This window comes from Aethalodelphis obliquidens, unplaced genomic scaffold (assembly GCF_003676395.1).
Source record: "Aethalodelphis obliquidens isolate GAN/ISIS:26980383/991018 unplaced genomic scaffold, ASM367639v1 scaffold26, whole genome shotgun sequence".
NCBI lineage: Eukaryota > Metazoa > Chordata > Mammalia > Artiodactyla > Delphinidae > Aethalodelphis > Aethalodelphis obliquidens.
In genome coordinates, this window is record NW_020837970.1 from 14,419,732 (window position 1) to 14,442,347 (window position 22,616).

The window sequence follows — 22,616 nt, forward strand, 5'->3', positions numbered from 1 at the left end:
ATACACAGAAGTAACATTTCAAATTTAGTATCTTTTAAAAACTATCTATAATCACAATCAGGCTTTCTAGAACATATCATTTTTGAGAGGGAATAACCATTTTACCATTGATATGTAGTATACGATCAGAGTGTAAACAACTGATGTCTCATATTTTGTTATAAATAGAGTAAGAAGGTGACCGCAGAGATCATAAAGGACCTGAAAAACTGTGGAGAAGTTATCAATAAAAAGAAGTTAAAGAATTGTGTTTTGGGCTGATTTTTAAAGCCACTTTACTGTTATATAACTTAAGTATCATAAAGCTCACCCGTTTTAAGTGTGTGATTCAGGGATTTTTAATAAGTTATAGAATTGTGTAACCATAACCATAATCCATCTGAGAACATTTTCCATCACCCCAAAAAAGAATCCACATGCCCACTTGCCATCAGTTCCTGCTCCTAGCCCCAGCTTCTGCGAACCACTAATCTATTTTCTGAATTTATAGATTTGCGTTTTTTAGACATTTTATATAAACAGATTAATACAACATGAAGTCTTTTCTATCTCACTTCTTTCATTTAGCATAATCTTTTTGTGGTTTATCCATTTAGTAGCATGGGTATGTCAGCAGTCCATTCCTTTGTTCTAATATCTTTTTAAAATTGAGGTATAATTGACATACAACATTATATCAGTTACAGGTGTGTAACATAATGATTTGATGTTTGTATATATTATGAAGTGATCACCACAATCAACCTAGTTAACATATGTTATCATACATAGTTAGAGAATTTTTTCTTGTTTTGAGAACTTTGATGATTTATTCTCTTAGCAACTTTAAAATATGTAATACAGTATTATTAAATGTAGTTGCCATATTGTACATTACATCCCTGTGATATACTTATTTTAAAAACGGAAGTTTGTACCTTAAGACTCCTTTCACCCATTTTGCCCACACCCCCCTCTCCCTCCTCTGACAAACACCAATCTGTTCTCTGTATCTATGAGCTTGTTTTGTTGTTGTTGTTTTTAGATTCCGCTTATAAGTGAGATCACACGGTATTTGTCTCTATCTGATTATTTTACTTAGCATAATGCCCTCAAGATCCATCTATGTTGTCTCAAATGGCAAGATTTCATTGTTTTTTATGGCCAAAAAATATCCCATTGTATATATATCTGTGTGTGTATATATAATATATATTATATATATATATTATATATACATACCACATTTTCTTTGTTGATGGACATTTAGGTTGTTTCTCTATTCAGCTATTGTAAATAATGCTGAGTGAACATGGGGGTGTATATATCTTTTGGAGTTAGTGTTTTTGTTTTCTTTGGATAAATACCCAGAAGTAGAGTTGCTGGATCTTATGGTAGTTCTATTTTTAATCTTTTAAGGAATCTCCATACTTTTTTCCATAGTGGGTATGCCAATTAACATTTGCATCAACTGTGCACAGGGTTCCCTTTTCTCCACATCCTTGCTAACAATTGTTATTTCTTGTCTTTTTGATAATAGCCATTCGAATAGCTGTGAGGTGATATCTCATTGTGGTTTTGATTTGCATTTCCCTGATGATTAATTATTGATGTGGAGCACCTTTTCATGTACCTGTTGGCCGTCAGTATGTCTTGTTTAGAAAAATGTCTATTCAGATCCTCTGTTCATTATTTAAATCAGATTGGCTTTTTTTGCTATTAAGTTTTTTGAGTTCTTTGTATATTTTAGATATTAACCCTTTATCAGATACATGATTTGCAAATATCTTCTCTCATTTAGTTGGTTGCCTTTCCATTTTGTTGACGTTTTCCTTTGCTCTGTAAAGCTTTTTAGTTTGAGGTAGTCCCATTTGTTTATTTTTTATTTTGTTACCTTTGCTTTTGATGTCAAATCCAAAAAAATCTTTATCAAGACTGATGTCAAGGAGCTTACCCTCTATGTTTTCTTTGAGGAGTTTTATGGCTTCAGGTCTTACACGCAAGTCTTTAATCCATTTTGAGTGAATTCTTATGTATTGTAAGATAGTGATCCAGTTTCATTTTTTAAAATGTGGCTGTCCATTTTTTCCAATACCATTTATTTAAGAGACTGTCCTTTTTTTAGTATATTGTATATTCTTGGCTTCTTTGTCATCAATTAATTGACTATGTAAGATGGGTTTATTTCTGGGCTCTCTGTTCATTGATCTATGTGTCTTTTTATGCCCATATCATACTGTTTTGATTACTATAACTTTGTGTTATTGTTTGAAATCAGGGAGCATGATGCCTCTAGCTTTGTTTTACTTTTTCTCAAGATTGCTTTGGCTATTCAGGGTCTTTTGTGGTTCTGTACAAATTTTAGAATTGTTTGTTCCATTTCTGTGAAAAATGCCATTGGAATTTTGATAAGAATTGCATCAAATCTGTAGACTGCTTTGAGTAATATGGACATTTTAATAATATTAATTCTTCCAGTCTGTGAGTGTAGAATATCTTTCCATTTTTGGTGTCTTCTTCAGTTTCTTTCATCTGGGTCTTAAAATTTTCAGTGTACAGGTCTTTCACCTCCTTGCTTGAATTTATTCCCTAGATATTTGATTCATTTTGATACAGTTGTAAATGGGATTGTTTTCTTCATTTCTCTTCCTGATAGTTCATTATTGGTGTAAGCAAAACTACAGATTTCTGTGTATTGATTTTGTATCCTGCAAGTTTATTGGATTTATTTGTTAGTTCTAACAGTTTTTTGTTTTTTTTTTTTCCTGCTCTCACTGTAGTGAGAGGCCTTTCACTGTTGTGGCCTCTCCCGTTGCGGAGCACAGGCTCCGGATGAGCAGGCTTAGCGGCCATAGCTCACGGGCCCAGCCGCTCCGCGGCATGTGGGATCTTCCCGGACCGGGGCACGAACCCGTGTCCCCTGCATCGGCAGGCGGACTCTCAACCACTGCGCCACCAGGGAAACCCTATAACAGTTTTTTGGTGCGGGTGTTTAGGGTTTTTTATATATACTATCATGACATCTGCAAATAATGACAATTTTACTTTTTCCTTTCCAATTTGGATGCCTTTTATTTATTTTTCTTACTTAATTGTTCTGGCTAGGACTGCCTATACTATGTTGAATAAAAGTGACAAAAGTATGTATCCTTATCTTGTTCTTTACCTTAGAAGAAAAGCTTTTAACTTTTCATCATTGACTGTGATGTTAGCTGTGGGCTTGTCTTATATGGCCTTTATTATGTGGAGGTATGTTCCCTCTGTACCCACTTTGTTGAGAGTCTTTATCATAAAAGGATGTTGAATTTTGTCAAATCCTTTTACTGCATCTCTTGAGATGATTCTAAATTGTCATTCTTTATTTTGTTAATCTTGTGTATCATGTTGATTGATTTGTATATGTTGAACCATCCTTGCATCCCTGTAATAAATCCCACTTGATCATAGTATAGGATTCTTGTTTTTATTTTAACATCTTTATTGGAGTATAATTGCTTTACAATGGTGTGTTAGTTTCTGCTTTATAACAAAGTGAATCAGTTATACATATATATATGTTCCCATATCTCTTCCCTCTTGCGTCTCCCTCCCTCCCACCCTCCCTATCCCACCCCTGTATGTCGTCACAAACCACCTAGCTGATCTCCCTGTGCTATGCGGCTGCTTCCCAGTAGCTAGCTATTTTGTGTTTGGTAGTGTATATATGTCTATGCCACTCTCTCACTTTGTCACAGCTTACCCTTCCCCCTCCCCATAACCTCAAGTCCATGTGCGAGTAGGTCTGTGTCTTTATTCCTATCTTACCCCTAGGTTCTTCATGACTTTTTTTTTTTTTTTACCATATGCTATATGTGTTACCATATGGTATTTGTTTTGCCTTTCTGACTTACTTCACTCTGTATGACAGACTCTAGGTCCATCCACCTCACTACAAATAACTCAATTTTGTTTCCTTTTATGGCTGAGTAATATTCCACTGTATGTATGTGCCACATATTCTTTATCCATTCATCTGTTGATGGACACTTACATTGCTTCCATGTCCTGGCTATTGTAAATAGAGCTGCAGTGAACATTTTGGTACATGACTCTATTTGAATTATGGTTTTCTTAAGGTATATGCCCAGTAGTGGGATTGCTGGGTCGTATGGTAGTTCTATTTGTAGTTTTTTAAGGAACCTCCATACTGTTCTCCATAGTGGCTGTATCAATTTACATTCCCACCAACAGTGCAAGAGTGTTCCCTTTTCTCCACACCCTCTCCAGCATTTATTATTTATAGATTTTTGGATGATGGCCATTCTGACCGGTGAGGTGATATCTCATTGTAGTTTTGATTTGCATTTCTCTAATGATTAATAATGTTGATCATTCTTTCATGTGTTTGTTGGCAATCTGTATATCTTCTTTGGAGAAATGTCTGTTTCGGTCTTCTGCCCATTTTTGGATTGGGTTGTTTGTTTTTTTGTTATTGAGCTGCATGAGGTGCTTGTAAATTTTGGAGATGAATCCTTTGTCAGTTGCTTCATTTGCAAATATTTTCTCCCATTCTGAGGGTTGCCTTTTGGTCTTGTTTATGGTTTCCTTTGCTGTGCAAAAGCTTTTAAGTTTCATTAGGTGCCATTTGTTTATTTTTGTTTCCATTTCTCTAGGAGGTGGGTCAAAAAGGATCTTGCTGTGATTTATGTCATAGAGTGTTCTGCCTATGTTTTCCTCTACGAGTTTATAGTGTCTGGCCTTACATTTAGGTGTTTAATCCATGTTGAGTTTCATTTTGTGTATGGTGTTAGGGAGTGTTCTAACTTCATTCTTTTACATGTAGCTGTGCAGTTTTCCCAGTACCACGTACTGAGGACGCTGACTTTTTCTCCATTGTATCTTCTTGCCTCCTTTCTCAATAATGAGGTTGCCATATGTGCATGGGTTTATCTCTGGGCTTTCTATCCTGTTCCATTGATCTATATTTCTGCTTTTGTGCCAGTACCATACTGTCTTGATTACTGTAGCTTTATAATATAGTCTGAAGTCCAGCTGTATAGTCTGGACTATAGTATAGTCTGCCTCCAACTCCGTTTTTCTTTCTCAAAAGTGCTTTGGCTATTCGGGGTGTTTTGTGTTTCCATACAAATTCTGAATTTTTTGTTCTAGTTCTGTGAAAAATGCCATTGGTGGTTTGATAGGGATTGCACTGAATCTGTAGATGGCTTTGGGTACTAGAGTCATTTTCACAATGTTGATTCTTCCAATCCAAGAACATGATATATCTCTCCATCTCTTTGTATCATCTTTAATTTCTTTCATCAGTGTCTTATAATTTTCTGCATACAGGTGTTTTGTCTCCTTAGGTAGGTTTATTCCTAGATATTTTATTCTTTTTGTTGATATGGTAAATGGGAGTGTTTTCTTAAGTTCTCTTTCAGATTTTTCATCATTAGTGTATGGGAAAGCAAGAGATTTCTCTGCATTAATTTTGTATCCTGCTACTTTATCAAACTCATTGATTAGCTTTAGTAGTTTTCTGGTAGCATCTTTAGGATTCTCTATGTATAGTATCATGTCATCTGCAAACAGTGACAGCTTTACTTCTTCTTTTCCAATTTGGATTCCTTTTATTTCTTTTTCTTCTCTGTTTTCTGTGGCTAAAACTTCCAAAACTATGTTGAATAAGAGTGGTGAGAGTGGGCAACATTGTCTTGTTCCTGATCTTAGAGGAAATGGTTTCACATTTTCACCATTGTGAAAGATGTTGGCTGTGGGTTTGTTATATATGACCTTTATTATGTTGAGGTACATTCCCTCTATGCCTATTTTCTGGAGAGTTTTTACCATAAATGGGGGCTGAATTTAGTCAAAAGGTTTTTCTGCATCTATTGAGATGATCATATGGTTTTTCTCCTTCAGTTTGTTAATATGGTGTGTAACATTAATTGATTTGCGTATATTGAAGAATCCTTTCATTCCTGGAATAAACCCCATTTGATCATGGTGTATCATCCTTTTAATGTGCTGTTGGAAGCTGTTTGCTAGTATTTTGTTGAGGATTTTTGCATCTGTGTTCATCAGTGATACTGGCCCGTAGTTTTCTTTGTTTGTGACATCTTTGTCCTGTTTTGGTATCAGGGTGATGGTGGCCTCGTAGAATGAGTTTAGGAGTGTTCCTCGCTCTTCTCTAAATGTTTGATCGAATTCGCCTGTGAAGCCGTGTGGTCCTGGTCTCTGTTTGTTGGAAGATTTTTAATCACAGTCTCAATTTCAGTGCTTGTGATTGATCTGTTTATATTTTCTGTTTCTTACTAGTTCAGTCTCAGAAGGTTGTGCTTTTCTAGGAATTTAGAAATTTGTTTTCCATTTTATTGGCACGTAGTTGGTTGTAGTAATCTCTCTTGAACCTTTGTATTTCTGCAATGTCAGTTGTTACTTCTCCTTTTTCATGTCTAATTCTTTTGATTTGAGTCTTCTCCCTTTTTTTCTTGATGAGTCTGGCTAATGGTTTATCAATTTTGTTTATCTTCTTAAAGAACCAGCTTTTAGTTTTATTGCTCTTTGCTATCGTTTCCTTCATTTCTTTTTCATTTATTTCTGATCTGATCTTTATGATTTCTTTCCGTCTGCTAACTCTGGGGTTCTTTTGTTCTTCTTTCACTAATTGCATTAGGTGTAAGGATAGGTTGCTTATTTGAGGTGTTTTTTGGTTTTTGGCATAGGGTTGTATTGCTATACATTTCCCTCTTAGAACTGCTTTTCTGCATCCCGTAGGTTTTGGGTTGTCATGTTTTCAGTGTCATTTGTTCCTAGGTATTTTTTGATTTCCTCTTTGATTTCTTCAATGATCTCTTCATTATTAAGTAGTGTACTGTTTAACCTCCATGTGTTTGTATTTTTTACAGATTTTTACCTGTAATTGATATCTAGTCTCATAGCGTTGTGGTCGGAAAAGATACTTGATATGATTTCAGTTTTCTTAAATTTACCAAGGCTTGATTTGTGACCCAAGATATGATCTATCCTGGAGATTGTTCCATGAGCACTTGAGAAAAATGTGTATTCTGTTGTTTTTGGATGGAATGTCCTATAAATATCAATTAAGTCCATCTTGTTTAATGTATCATTTAAAGCTTGTGTTTCCTTATTTATTTTCATTTTGGATGATCTGTCCATTAGTGAAAGTGGGGTGTTAAAGTCCCTACTATGATTGTGTTACTGTTGATTTCCCTTTTTATGGTTGTTAGTATTTGCCTTATGTATTGAAGTGCTCCTATGTTGGGTGCATAAATATTTACAATTGTTATATCTTCTTCTTGGATTGCTCCCTTGATCATTATGTAGTGTCCTTCTTTGTCTCTTGTAATAGTCTTTATTTTAAAGTCTATTTTGTTTGATACGAGAATTGCTACTACAGCATTCTTTTGATTTCAATTTGCATGGAATATCTTTTTCCAACCCCTCACTTTCAGTCTTTATGTGTCCCTAGGTCTGAAGTGGGTCTCTTGTAGACAGCATACATACGGGTCTTGTTTTTGTATCCATTCAGCCAGTCTATGTCTTTTGGTTGGAGCATTTAATCCATTTACATTTAAGGTAATTATCGATATGTATGTTCCTATTAGCATTTTCTTAATTGTTTTGCTTTCATTATTGTAGGTCTTTTCCTTCTCTTGTGTTTCCTGCCTAGAGTAGTTTATTTAGCATTTGTTGTAAAGATGGTTTGGTGGTGCTGAATTCTCTTAGCTTTTGCTTGTCTGTAAAGGTTTTAATTTCTCCATCAAATCTGAATGAGATCCTTGCTGGGTAGAGTAATCTCAGTTGTAGGGTTTTCCATTTCATCACTTTAAATATGTCCTGCCACTCCCTTCTGGCTTGCAGAGTTTCTGCTGAAAGATCAGCTGTTAACCTTATGGGGATTCCCTTGTGTGTTATTTGTTGTTTTTCCCTTGCTGCTTGTAATATGTTTTCTTTGTATTTATTTTTTGATAGTTTGATTAATATGTGTCTTGGCATGTTTCGCCTTGGATTTATCCTGTATGGGACTCTCTGTGCTTCCTGGACTTGATTCATTATTTCCTTTCCCATATTAGGGAATTTTTCAACTATAATCTCTTCAAATATTTTCTCAGTACCTTTCTTTTTCTCTTCTCCTTCTGGGACCCCTATAATTCAAATGTTTGTGTGTTTAATGTCCCAGAGGTCTCTAAGACTGTCCTCAGTTCTTTTCATTCTTTTTTCTTCATTCTTCTCTGCGGTAGTTATTTCCACTATTTTATCTTCCAGGGCACTTATCCGTTCTTCTGCGTCAGTTATTCTGCTACTGATTCCTTCTAGAGAATTTTTAATTTCATTTATTGTGTTATTCTTCACTGTTTGCTTGCTCTTTAGTTCTTCTAAGTCCTTGTTAAACGTTTCTTGTATTTTCTCCATTCTATTTCCAAGATTTTGTATCATCTTTACTGTCATTACTCTGAATTCTTTTTCAGGTAGACTGCCTATTTCCTCTTCGTTTGTTAGGTCTGGTGGGTTTTTATCTTGCTCCTTCATCTGCTGTGTTTCTCTATCTTCTCATTTTGCTTAACTTACTGTGTTTGGGGTCTGCTTTTCACAGGCTGCAGGTTCGTAGTTCCTGTTGTTTTTGGTGTCTGCCCCCAGTGCCTAAGGTTGGTTCAGTGGGTTGTGTAGGCTTCCTGGTGGAGGGGACTCTTGGCCTGTGTTCTGGTGGATGAGGCTGGAACTTGTCTTTCTGGTGGGCACGACTGCGTCCAGTGGTGTGTTTTGGGGTGTCTGTGACCTTATTATGTTATTAGGCAGCCTCTTCTAATGGGTGGGGTTGTGTTCCTGTCTTTATAGTCGTTTGGCATAGTGTGTCCAGCACTGTAGCTTGCTGGTCATTGACTGGAGCTGGGTCTTAGCATTGAGATGGAGATCTCTGGGAGAGCTTTCGCCATTTGATATTACGTGGAGCTGGGAAGTCTCTTGTGGACCAGTGTCCTGAACTCAGCTTTCCCACCTCAGAGACACAGGCCTGACACCCGGCCGGAGCACCAAGACCCTGTCAGCCACACGGCTCAGAAGAAAAGGGAGAAAAAGAGAAAGAAGGAAAGAAAAAAATAAAATAAAATAAGTTATTAGAATAAAAAATTTTTTTAATTATTAAAAATAAAAAAACTTAAAAGTAATTAAAAAAAGAAAGAAGAGACCAGCCAAACCCAAAAGCAAATCCACCACTGATAACAAGCCATAAAAACTGTGCTAAAAACAAAAAGAAAAACAACAACAGCAACAACAACAAAATGGAGAGACAGAACCCTAGGACAAATGGTAAAAGCAAAGCTATACAGACAAAATCACACAAAGAAGCATACAAATACACACTCACAAAAAGAGAAAAAGGAAAAATATATATATATATCTATGTAAAAAAAAAAAAGGAAGAGAGCAACCAAATCAGTAAACAAATCTACCAATGATAGTAAAGTCTAAAGACTAAACTACGATAAATATAAAACCAGAAACCAGTCCGTCACATAGCAAACCCCAAATCTACAGTTGCTCCCAAAGTCCACGGCCTCAATTTTGGGATGATTCGTTGTCTATTCAGGTATTCCACCGATGAAGGGTACATCAGGTTGATTGTGGAAATTTAATCGCTGCTCCTGAGGCTGCACGGACAAATTTCCCTTTCTCTTCTTTCTTTGCACAGCTCCCGGAGTTCAGCTTTGGAATTGGCCCCGCCTCTGCGTGTAGGTCACCTGAGGGTGTCTTTTCCCTCCCAGACAGGATGGGGTTAAAGGAGCAGCTGATTAGGGGTCTCTGGCTCATTCAGGCCAGGAGGAGGGAGGGTTACAGGATGTGGGGCGAGCCTGTGGTGTCAGAGGCCAGCATGACATTGCAACAGTGTGAGGTGCGCCGTGCGTTCTCCCGGGAAAGTTGTCCCTGTATCATGGGACCCTGGCAGTGGCGGGCTGCACCGGCTCCCGGGAGGGGAGGTATGGATAGTGACCTGTGCTCGCACACAGGCTTCTTGGTGGCGGCAGCAGCAGCCTTAGCGTCTCATGCCTGTCTCTGGGGTCTGCGCTGATAGCCGTGGCTCGCGCCCGTCTCTGGAGCTTGTTTAGGTGGTGCTCTGAATCTCCTCTCCTCGTGCACCCCAAAACAATGGTCTCTTGCCTCTTAGGCAGTTCCAGACTTTTTCCTGGACTCCCTCCCAGCTACCTGTGGCGCACTAGCCCCCTTCAGGCTGTGTTCATGCAGCCAACCCCAGTCTTCTCCCTGAGGTCTGACCTCCGAAACTGGAGCCTCAACACCCAACCCCCACCCATCATGGCGAGTGAGCAGACAAGTGTCTCAGGCTGGTGAGGGCTGGTTGGCAATGATCCTCTGTGCGGGAATCTCTCCGCTTTGCCCTCTGCACTCCTATTGCTGCACTCTTCTCCATAGCTCCAAAGCTTCCCCTCCTCCCACCCCCCCATCTCCAGCAGTCAAGGGGCTTCCTAGTGTGTGGAAACTTTTCCTCCTTCACAGCTCCCTCCCCAAGGTGCAGGTCCAGTCCCTATTCTTTTGTCTCTATTTTTTCTTTTGCCCTACCCAGGTACGTGGGGAGTTTCTTGCCTTTTGGGAAGTCTGAGGTCTTCTGCCAGCATTCAGTAGGTGTTCTGTAGGAGTAGTTCCACATGTAGATGTATTTCTGATGTATTTGTGGGGAGGAAGGTGATCTCCACATCTTACTTCTCTGTGGTCTTGAAGGTCTCTCTCCTCTGTCATTTCTGATTTTATGACCCACTCTCTTTTATTCTTGGTGAGTCTAGCTAAAGATTTGTCAATTTGGTTTATCTTTCGAAGAACCAACTTTTTATTTCATTGATTTCTTCTGTTGTCTCTTTAGTCTGTATTTCATTTATTTCTGCCCTGATCTTTGTTGTTTGCTTCCTTCTTTTAACTTTGGGCTTTGTTTGTTCTTCTTCTAGTTCTTTGAAGTGTAAAGGTAGGTTGTTTATTTGAGACTTTTATTGTTTCTGGAAGTAGGCATTTATCATTGTTAATCCTTGCCTCTTAAAGCTGCTTTTCTGCAGGTTTGGTATGTTGTGTTTCCATTTTTCTTTGTCTCAAGATCTTTTTATTCCACTTTTGGTTTCTTTATTGACCCATTGTTTGTTGAATAGCATGTTGTTTAGTCTCCACTAATTTTCCAGTTTCCTTCTTGTAATTGATTTCTATTTTCATGCCATTGTGGTATGAAAATATGCTTGTTATTGTCTTAATCTTCTTAAATTTGTTAAGATTTGTTTTGTGGACTAACATATGATCTCTCCTGGAGAATGTTCATTGTGCACTTGAGAAGAATGTGTATTCTGTTGCTTTTGGTTGGATATTTGTTAAGTTCATCAGATCTAACATGTCATTGAAAGTCCCCTACTGTTATTGTAGTGCTGTTTATTTCTCCCTTTTTTGGTCTGTTAACATCTGGTGTATATATATAGGGGCTCCTATGTTGGATACATAAATATTTATAAATATTATATCTTCTTGTTGGATTGACCCCTTTATCAACATGTAAGCCTTCTTTGTTTCTTACTACAGTTTTTCTATTTCCTTTTATTGCTGAATAATATTCCATTGAATGGATATATCACATTTTCTTTATCCATTTACTAGTAGAGGGATATTTGTATTTATCCAGTTTGGGGCTGTTAAGAATAATGCTGGAGATTTGGGAAAATGGTGGAAGAGTAAGACGCGGAGATCACCTTCCTCCCCACAGATACATCAGAAATACATCTACACGTGGAACTGCTCCTATAGAACACCTACTGAACACTGGCAGAAGACATCAAACCACCCAAAAGGCAAGAAACTCCCCACCTACCTGGGTAGGGCAAAAGAAAAAAGAAAAAACAGAGACAAAAGAATAGGGACGGGACCTGCACCAGTGTGAGGGAGCTGTGAAGGAGGAAAGGTTTCCACACACTGGAAGCCCCTTCGTGGGCGGAGACTGCGGGTGGCGGAGGGGGGAAGCTTCAGAGCCATGGAGGAGAGTGCAGCAACAGGGGTGCAGAGGGCAAAGCAGAGAGACTCCCGCACAGAGGATTGGTGCCGACCAGCACTCACCAGCCAGAGAGGCTTGTCTGCTCACCCGCCTGGGCGGGAGGGGCTGGGAGCTGAGGCTCAGGCTTCAGTTGGATGCAGGGAGAGGACTCGGGTTGGCGGCGTGAACACAGCCTGAAGGGGTTAGTGCGCCACGGCTAGCCAGGAGGAAGTCAGGGAAATGTCTGGACCTGCCGAAGAGGCAAGAGACTTTTTCTTGCCTCTTTGTTTCCTGGTGCACGAGGAGAGGGGATTAAGAGCGCTGCTTAAAGGAGCTCTAGAGATGGGCGTGAGCCACAGCTATGAGCACAGACCCCAGAGACGGGCATGAGACGCTAAGGCTGCTCCTGCCACCACCAAGAAGCCTGTGTGCGAACATAGGTCACTATCCACACCTCCCCTCCCGGGAGCCTGTGCAGCGCGCCACTGCCAGGGTCCCATAACCCAGGGACAATTTCCCCGGGTGGACACATGGCGTGCCTCGGGCTGCCACAACATCACACAGGCCTCTGCCACCGCAGGCTCAGCCCGCATCTGTACCCCTCCTTACCCCCGCCCTGAATGAGCCAGAGCCGCCAAATCAGCTGCCCCTTTAACCCCGTCCTGTCTGAGCGAAGAACAGACGCCCCCCGGCGACCTACACACAGAGGTGGAGCCAAATCCAAAGCTGAGCCCCTGGGAGCTGTGCGAACAAAGAAGAGAAAGGGAAATCTCTCCCAGCAGCCTCAGGAGCAGCGGATTAAATCTCCACAATCAACTTGATGCACCCTGCATCTGTGGAATACCTGAATAGACAACGAATCATCCCAAATTGAGGAGGTGGACTTTGAGAGCAAGATATATTATTTTCTCCCCTTTTCCTCTTTTTGTGAGTGTGTATGTGTATGCTTCTGTGTGAGATTTTGTCTGTATAGCTTTGCTTTCACTATTTATCCTAGGGTTCTGTCTATTTTTTTCTTTCTTTTTTTACTTAAAAAAATTTTTTTTCTTAAAAATTAATTTTTTTATTTTATCTTACTTTATTTTATTTTATCCTCTTCCTTCCTTCCTCCCTCCCTCCCTGCCTCCCTTTCTATTTTTTCTCCCTTTTATTCTGAGCCATGTGGAGGACAGGCTCTTGGTGCTCCAGCCCGGTGTCAGGGCTGTGCCACTGAGGTAGGAGAGCCAACTTAGGACACTGGTCCACAAGAGACCTCCCAGCTCCACATAATATCAAATGGCAAAAATCTCCCAGAGATCTCCATCTTCAACACCAAGACCCAGCTTCACTCAACGAACAACAAGCTACAGTGCTGGACACCGTATGCCAAACAGCAAGCAGCACAGGAACACAGCCCCATTCATTAGCAGGGAGGCTGCCTAAAATCATAAGGCCACAGACACCCAAAAACACACCACCAGACGTGGACCTGCCCACCAGAATGTCACAGTCCAGCCTCATCCACCAGAACACAGGCAGTAGTCCTCTCCACCAGGAAGCCTACACAACCCGATGAACCAACCTTAGCCACTGGGGACAGACACCAAAAACAATGGGAACTACGAACCTGCAGCCTGCGAAAAGGAGACCCCAAACACAGTAAGTTAAGCAAAATGAGAAGACAGAAAAACACAGCAGATGAGGGAGGAAGGTAAAAACCCACCAGACCAAACAAATGAAGAGGAAATAGGCAGTCTACCTGAAAAGGAATTCAGAATAATAGTAGTAAAGATGATCCAAAATCTTGGAAATAGAATAGAGAAAATGCAAGAAACATTTAACAAGGACCTAGAAGAACTAAAGAGGAAACAAGCAATGATGAACAACACAATAAATGAAAGTAAAAATACTCTAGAAGGGATCAATAGCAGAATAACTGAGGCAGAAGAACGGATAAGTGCCCTGGAAGATAAAATAGTGGAAATAACTACTGTAGAGCAGAATAAAAAAAAAAGAATGAAAAGAACTGAGGACAGTCTCAGAGACCTCTGGGACAACATTAAACGCACCAACATTCAAATTATAGGGGTCCCAGAAGAAGAGAAAAAGAAAGGGCCTGAAAAATATTTGAAGAGATTATAGTTGAAAACTTCCTAATATGGGAAAGAAAATAGTTAATCAAGTCTAGGAAGCACAGAGAGTCCCATACAGGATAAATCTACGGAGAAACACGCCAAGACACATATTAATCAAACTATCAAAAATTAAATAGAAAGGAAACATATTAAAAGCAGCAAGGGAAAAACAACAAATAACTCAGAAGGGAATCCCCATAAGGTTAACAGCTGATCTTTCAGCAGAAACTGCAAGCCAGAAGGGAGTGGCAGGACATGTTTAAAGTTATGAAGGAAAAGAACCGACAACCAAGATTACTGTACCCAGCAAGGATCTCATTCAGATTTGATGAAGAAATTAAAACCTTTACAGACAAGCAAAAGCTGAGAGTTCAGCACCACCAAACCAGCTTTACAACAAATGCTAAAGGAACCTCTGTAGGCAAGAAACACAAGAGAAGGAAAAGACCTACAATAACAAACCCAAAACAATTAAGAAAATGGGAATAGGAACATACATATCGATAATTACCTTAAATGTAAATGGCTTAAATGCTCCCACAAAAGACACAGACTGGCTGAACGGATACACAAACAAGACCCGTATATATGCTGTCTACAGTAGACCCACTTCAGACCTAGGGACACATACAGACTGAAAGTGAGGGGATGGAAAAAGATATTCCATGCAAATGGAAATCAGAAGAATGCTGGAGTAGCAATTCTCATATCAGACAAAATAGACTTTAAAGACTATTACAAGAGACAAAGAAGGACACTACATAATGATCAAGGGATCAATCCAAGAAGAAATTATAACAATTGTAAATATTTATGCACCCAACACAGGAGCACTTCAATACATAAGGCAAATACTAACAACCATAAAAGGGGAAATCAACAGTAACAGAATCATAGCAGGGGACTTTAACACCCCACTTTCACTAATAGACAGATCATCCAAAATGAAAATAAATAAGGAAACACAAGCTTTAAATGATACATTAAACAAGATGGACTTAATTGATATTTATAGGACATTCCATCCAAAAACAACAGAATACACATTTTGCTCAAGTGCTCATGGAACATTTCCAGGATAGAACATATCTTGGGTCACAAATCTAGCCTTGGTAAATTTTAAAAAATTGAAATCATATCAAGTATCTTTTACGACCACAATGCTATGAGGCTAGATATCAGTTACAGGAAAAGATCTGTAAAAATTACAAACACATGGAGGCTAAACAGTACATTACTTAATAATGAAGTGGTCACTGAAGAAGTCAAAGAGGACATCAAAAACTATCTAGAAACAAATGACAATGGAGACACGACACAAAACCTATGAGAAGCAGCAAAAGCAGTACTAAGAGGGAAGTTTACAGCAATACAATCCTACCTTAAGAAACAGGAAACATCTCAAATAAACAACCTAACCTTGCACCTAAAGCAATTAGAGAAAGAAGAACAAAAAAACCCCAAAGCTACCAGAAGGAAAGAAATCATAAAGATCAGATCAGAAATAAATGCAAAAGAAATGAAGGAAAGAATAGCAAAAATCAATAAAACTAAAAGCTGGTTCTTTGAGAAGATAAACAAAATTGATAAACCATTAGCCAGACTCATCAAGAAAAAAAGGGAGAAGACTCAAATCAAGAGAATTAGACATGAAAAAGGAGAAGTAACAACTGACACTAGAAATACAAAGGATCATGAGAGATTACTACAAGCAAGTCTATGCCAATAAAATGGACAACCTGGAAGAAATGGACAAATTCTTAGAAATGCACAACCTGCCAATACTGAACCAGGAAGAAATAGAAAATATGAACAGACCAATCACAAACACTGAAATTGAAACTGTGATTAAAAATCTTCCAACAACAACAACAACAAAATCTTCCAACAAACAAAAGCCCAGGACCAGATGGCTTCACAGGCGAATTCTATCAAACATTTAGAGAAGAGCTAACACCTATCCTTCTCAAACTCTTCCAAACTATAGCAGAGGGAGGAACACTCCCAAACTCTTTCTTCGAGGCCACCATCACCCTGACACCAAAACCAGACAAGGATGTCACAAAGAAAGAAAACTACAGGCCAATATCACTGATGAACATAGATGCAAAAATCCTTAACAAAATATTAGCAAACCGAATCCAACTGCACATTAAAAGGATGATACATCATGATCAAGTGGGGTTTATTCCAGGAATGCAAGGATTCTTCAATACACACTAATCATTCAACGTGATACACCATATTAACAAATTGAAGGAGAAAAACCATGTGATCATCTCAATAGATGCAGAGAAAGCTTTCGACAAAATTCATTCATTTATGATAAAAACCCTGCAGAAAGCAGACGTAGAGGGAACTTTCCTCAACATAATAAAGGCCATATATGACAAACCCACAGCCAACGTCGTCCTCAATGGTGAAAAACTGAAACCATTTCCACTAAGATCAGGAGCAAGACAAGGGTGCCCACTCTCACCACTCTTATTCAACATAGTTTTGGAAGTTTTAGCCACAGCAATCAGAGAAGAAAAAGAAATGAAAGGAATCCAAATTGCAAAAGAAGAAGTAAAGCTGTCACTGTTTGCAGATGACATGATACTATACATAGAGAATCCTAAAGATGCGACCAGAAAACTACTAGAGCTAATCAATGAATTTGGTCAAGTAGCAGGATACAAAATTAATGCAGAGAAATCTCTGGCATTCTTATACACTAATGATGAAAAATCTGAAAGTGAAATTAAGAAAACACTCGCATTTACCATTGCAACAAAGAGAATAAAATATCTAGGAATAAACCTACCTAAGGAGACAAAAGACCTGTATGCAGAAAATTATAAGACACTGATGAAAGAAATTAAAGGTGATACAAAGAGATGGAGAGATATACCATGTTCTTGGATTGGAAGAATCAACATTGTGAAAATGACTCTAGTACCCAAAGCCATCTACAGATTCAGTGCAATCCCTATCAAACTACCACTGGCATTTTTCACAGAACTAGAACAAAAAATTTCACAATTTGTATGGAAACACAAAAGATCCCGAATAACCAAAGAAATCTTGAGAGAACAAATAATGGAGCTGGAGGAATCAGGCTCCATGACTTCAGACTATACTACAAAACTACAGTAATCAAGATAGTATGGTACTGGCAAAAAACAAATATAGATCAATGGAACAGGACAGAAAGCCCAGAGGTAAACCCATGCACATATGGTCACCTTATCTTTGATAAAGGAGGCAAGAATATACAGTGGAGAAAAAACAGCCTTCTCAATAAGTGGTGTTGGGAAAACTGGACAGGTACATATAAAAGTATGAAATTAGAACACTCCCTAACACCATACAGAAAAATAAGCTCAAAATGGATTAAAGACCTAAATGTAAGGCCAGACACTATGAAACTGTTAGAGGAAAACATAGGCAGAACACTCTGTGCCATAAATCACAGCAAGATCCTATTTGACCCACCTCCTCGAGAAATGGAAATAAAAACAAACAAATGGGACCTAATGAAACTTAAAAGCTTTTGCACAGCAAAGGAAACCATAAACAAGACCAAAAGGCAACCCTCAGAATGGGAGAAAATATTTGCAAATGAAGCAACTGACAAAGGATTCATCTCCAAAACTTATAAGCAGCTCATGCAGCTTAATAACAAAAAAACAAACAACCCAATCCAAAAATGGGCAGAAGACCTAAATAGACATTTCTCCAAAGAAGATATACAGATTGCCAACAAGCACATGAAAGAATGCTCAACATTAGAGAAATGTAAATTAATCATTAGAGAAATGCCAATCAAAACTACAATGAGATATCATCTCACACTGGTCAGAATGGCCATCATCCAAAAATCTAGAAACAGTAAATGCTGGAGAGGGTGTGGAGAAAAGGGAACACTCTTGCACTGCTGGTGGGAATGTGAATTGGTTCAGCCACTATGGAGAACAGTATGGAGGCTCCTTAAAAAACTACAAATAGAACTACCATATGACCCAGCAATCCCACTACTGGGCATACACCCTGAGAAAACCATAATTCAAAAAGAGTCACGTACCAAAATGTTCATTGCACCTCCGTTTACAATATAGCCAGGAGATGGAAGCAACCTAAGTGTCCATCAACAGATGAATATATAAAGAAAATGTGGCACATATATACAATGGAATATTACTCAGCCATCAAAAGCAACGAAATTGAGTTATTTGTAGTGAGGTTGATGGACCTAGAGTTTGTCATACAGAGTGAAGTAAGTCAGAAAGGCAAAACAGATACCGTATGCTAACATATATATATGGAGTCTAAGATAAAAAAAAAAAAAGGTCATGAAGAACCTAGGGGTAAGACGGGAATAAAGACACAGACCTACTAAAGCATGGACTTCAGGTTATGGGGAGGGCGAAGGGTAAGCTGTGACAAAGTGAGAGAGTGGCATGGACATATATACACTACCAAATGTAAAATAGATAGCTAGTGGGAAGCAGCCGCATAGCACAGGGAGATCAGCTGGGTGGTTTGTGACCACTTATAGGGGTGGGATAGGGAGGGTGGGGGGGAGGGAGACGCAAGAGGGAAGAGATATGGGAACATATGTATATGTATAACTGACTCACTTTGTTATAAAGCAGAGACTAACACACCTTTGTAAAGCAGTTATACTCTAATAAAATGTTAAAAAAAAGATTAATGCTACTTTCATACACAAGTCTTTATTTGGTTCTGTATTTTCATGTCTCTTGAGTAGATACCTGGGTTTGGTATGTATCTTTAGATATTTGTAATCACAGTGAATCAAGTCATCTAGTACACGTCCGTTTTGAGAAGAAATAGCCATTAACCATTGATACATAGTATATGTTTAGTATCAGTAATTAACTGATATTTCATATTTTATTAAAGTTGAAATAGGAAAGTGACCACAAGGTTTGTATGGCAAGTTTACGTTTAATTTTTAAAGACACTTAGGGGTTGATTTTTATTTAGTTACAGTCTCCTATAGAAACCACCTATCATTATCTTCTGCATGACACTGTAATCCCATTTCTATGTTCTTCCCTTTTTCCAACTTCCTAATATTTTTCTAATAGTCTTCTAAGCACTTCAAATTATTAAACAGAACTGCATCATAACTACCTATTATCTACATGGGCTGTCACTGCTACAAATCAAATATTCATTACATATCATTAAAAAGCGCACCTTACTGTGAAATCTCACTGAAGGAGTGGGAAAATATTGTGACAGGAGATACATGTGATTGGATAATTGTTAACTCTTCAGTGAACAGCACTTGCCTTCCTGGAAGAAGCCTGCCTTCAGGTAGAGCTCATATAGTGAAATTAGGGTCTGGTCTAATATATTAAATGATTCACATCCTGACTTTCTAAGGTAAGCGTCATTGTCATTACTGATTCTACAAAGCATAGTTTCCAGTATCTATAGTGTATTCAAGTTTAGGAAATGTTTCTCCCGTTTATTTTATTTATTCAGCAATTCACTGAGCCGTGTCTCTTTGACAGGCACTGCTAAGCACACAGTCTCATTTGATTTTCATGACAGCTTTTGTCAGTGTAGGAGGATCACGTATCACCCTTAATCTTATATATCATACACTCACACATACACTGTCTCTTTCACAGATATGCACCCGTGTGTGCATACACACGCACTTTCCGTGTCACCTCTGCTTTTTCTGAGAGGATGTGGCCAATGAGAATCTATGCTGACTCCTATAAAATCCTATCTGTATAAATGACTAAATTTTTTTTTTAATGAAAGAGGATAGGAAATACCTAATATTAAAAATGGGTCACTTTACATTGCATCTGCATTTCACTTTCTCCAACATGATATTGACCTCTTGGCCAGGACAAAGCAAACCTGAAATTAGGGAACACTAAAATATGTTATTTTATGTATAATGCAAAGGGATTAGTGTTAATTTGGTTTTTCACTAAAGGCTTATGGTTTACATTAGATGAAGCTTATTTCTTTTTACTGGTATGAAGAGGACTTGTATGTAATTTCAGATTCTACACACCTCATTTGTATTTTCTTTTAGAAAATGTCTCAGTTAAAATCAATGCCTTACTATTCGTTTAAGCCCCCTTGCCTTCAATAAAACTAATTGATAAACCGTAATAATTAATGGCCTGATTAAACCAAAATGACTTGCATCTGCCCTGATGATTGCCATTTATAATCAGTCACTTTAATGACTCATCTTTTCTGTGCTTCGCTTACAGAAGAATGGCTATGATGTTTTTAAGTGAGCTGAATGAAAAGCTGTATGCTCTCAGTTGCTGTTTGTTTTCCATAACTTGAGATTGCATTAAAATAAGCATAGATATAAGTCTCCTTAAAAGTAATCTTTCTTGCCTAATCTGTTCTCTTGTTTCTGGCTTGGAATGAAGTTGAAAACAAACCAAAAAAAAAAAAAAAAGGCAACAAAAATCATTTTAGTATTCCTGGAGCTGTTCTTGAGAATTATAGAATTTCCATGTTTTAAATGAAAACATGGAAGTGATAAGTTCGGTGGCTATATACTAGGATTGTTGATAACTCAGGTATAAGGTGGAGTATTTTATTCCGATAAAGTGATACTTAGAGGAACTATCCTCATTCCAGCATTTAAAAGGATTCCATTTGCTTCAAATTCTGTCACATGAATTCAGATTTAGTTTAACTAAATAAAGTCTTAATTATTATATCCTATTTATTTCAAAAAAGGATTTGAGGCAGCTTATGATATGAGATGTAAACAGTGAACAAAGGACAAAAAAACAAGAATTTTAAAATAAAGGGATAGTTCCACTTCTACCCAGGAAGGAAATGCTGCTGTGGAACCTCCACCAAAAACAACTAGGAAGCTAGACAAAATTTATGAAACATCTGTTTTCAGGTATTAGATAACAAGCAGTGCAGGACTGTGATCCTGAAGAGAAGGGAAACAGATGAGGCGAGCCCTATGATCACCCAAGTTTTAAGCCTGGAGACAATTTCCAGACTGCAGCATAAGGAAGGGGAACCAGTCAGAGCCCAAAGATCTTACTGAGCTGAAGAGACAGAGTTTGGCTGTCAAGAAGGCTTTAAAATGGCTAAAATTTACAGAGCAGAGTCCTAGAGATGCAGGAACTGTGCAAAAAGAAAGAGCTCAAGAACTTGTGTGAGACTCTCCTTGAATTTTTGGCCGAATATCAACCTCTGCTTTTGTAGGTGAAATCTTACAAAGCTAGTTTGGGAATGAAAATTTCTGGGGTTCTGTAAGCTAAACAATTCCCAAAGCTTACACAAGGTTGGGAATTTTAAAAATTCTAACCAGCCAGAGTGGAGAGACCTTTTTGGATACATTGGAGCATTCAGGAGAGACTTTAGAAGGGTCATGTTTGAATAGAGAGGCTAAACTAGCCCTAGAGTAGGGATTGCTCTGGCTTTCCATAAATAAAAGTTCCAAAATAAGCCTCAAAATGATCTGGCTATCTTCAAGTAAGTTAACTACCTGCCAGTATCAAGTTTAGCACTCTTTAAAGGATTACAGCAAATTCGCTCAGCAATATATACGATTCAGAATACATGGCATCTAAATAAAAATCAGTATGTGAAAAAAATTTTTTTCTTCTGATAATGGATGAAAGACCATTAGCAGGAGAACAATCAGTCAATAGAAATGGGACTCTCCCGTTGGCAGACAAGGACTTTAGAACAGTTATGATAAATATACTCAAGGATTTAATGGGAAACATGAGCATGATGAGAGAGATAGAAGACAGAAAAAAGAACCAAGTCGAACTTCTAGATATGAAAAATAAAATATCTGAAGTAAAAATTTCACTTGATGGAATTAACAGTAGATTTGACACCACAGAAGAAATGATTTGTGATCTTGATGTTAGAGATATAGAAATTATCTAAAATTACTGTAAAAAAAAAGACTAAAAAGATGAGCACAGCCTCAGTGACCTTTGAGACAGTATCAGGAAGTCTAGGATATATATGTAACTGGAGTCTCAGAAGGAAAGGAGAAAGAAAAGGGAACAAAAAGTAATTTGAAGAAATAGTGCTCCCAAACTTTCCAAATTTGATGAAACCCATAAACCCAGAGATCTAGGAGGCCTAACAAACTCTAACCATGATATACACAAAACCATACCAAAGTACATCAAAATTAAAAATGTAAAGCCAGTGATTTTTTAAATCTTTAAAATATTCAGAACAAACATAATACATTAAATAGAGAGGAACAAAAATAAGAATGACAGCAAACTTCTTGTCAGAAGCTATGCAAACCAGAAGATAACGGGAAGACATTGTTAAAATGTTGAGAAAAACAAAAAACCTTTAAATCCAGAATTCTAGGTAAATTCTAGTAAATATATTCTAGTAAATATATTTTTCCAAAATAACAGCTAAGTAAAGACTTTTTAAGGCAAACAAAGCAGAGAGAATTTATTACCAATAGACCAGCATTATAAAAAGTGTTAAGGAAGTTGTTTAGACAGAAG

At 38.0% G+C, this 22,616-nt stretch overlaps 1 protein-coding gene across 9 annotated transcripts in view; it reads left to right on the forward strand.

Moving 5' to 3' along the window:
- Positions 1-22,616, forward strand: part of MAP2K5 (mitogen-activated protein kinase kinase 5) — a 266,567-nt gene that overhangs the window by 125,384 nt on the left and 118,567 nt on the right. The gene's annotated exons all lie outside the window — the stretch shown is intronic.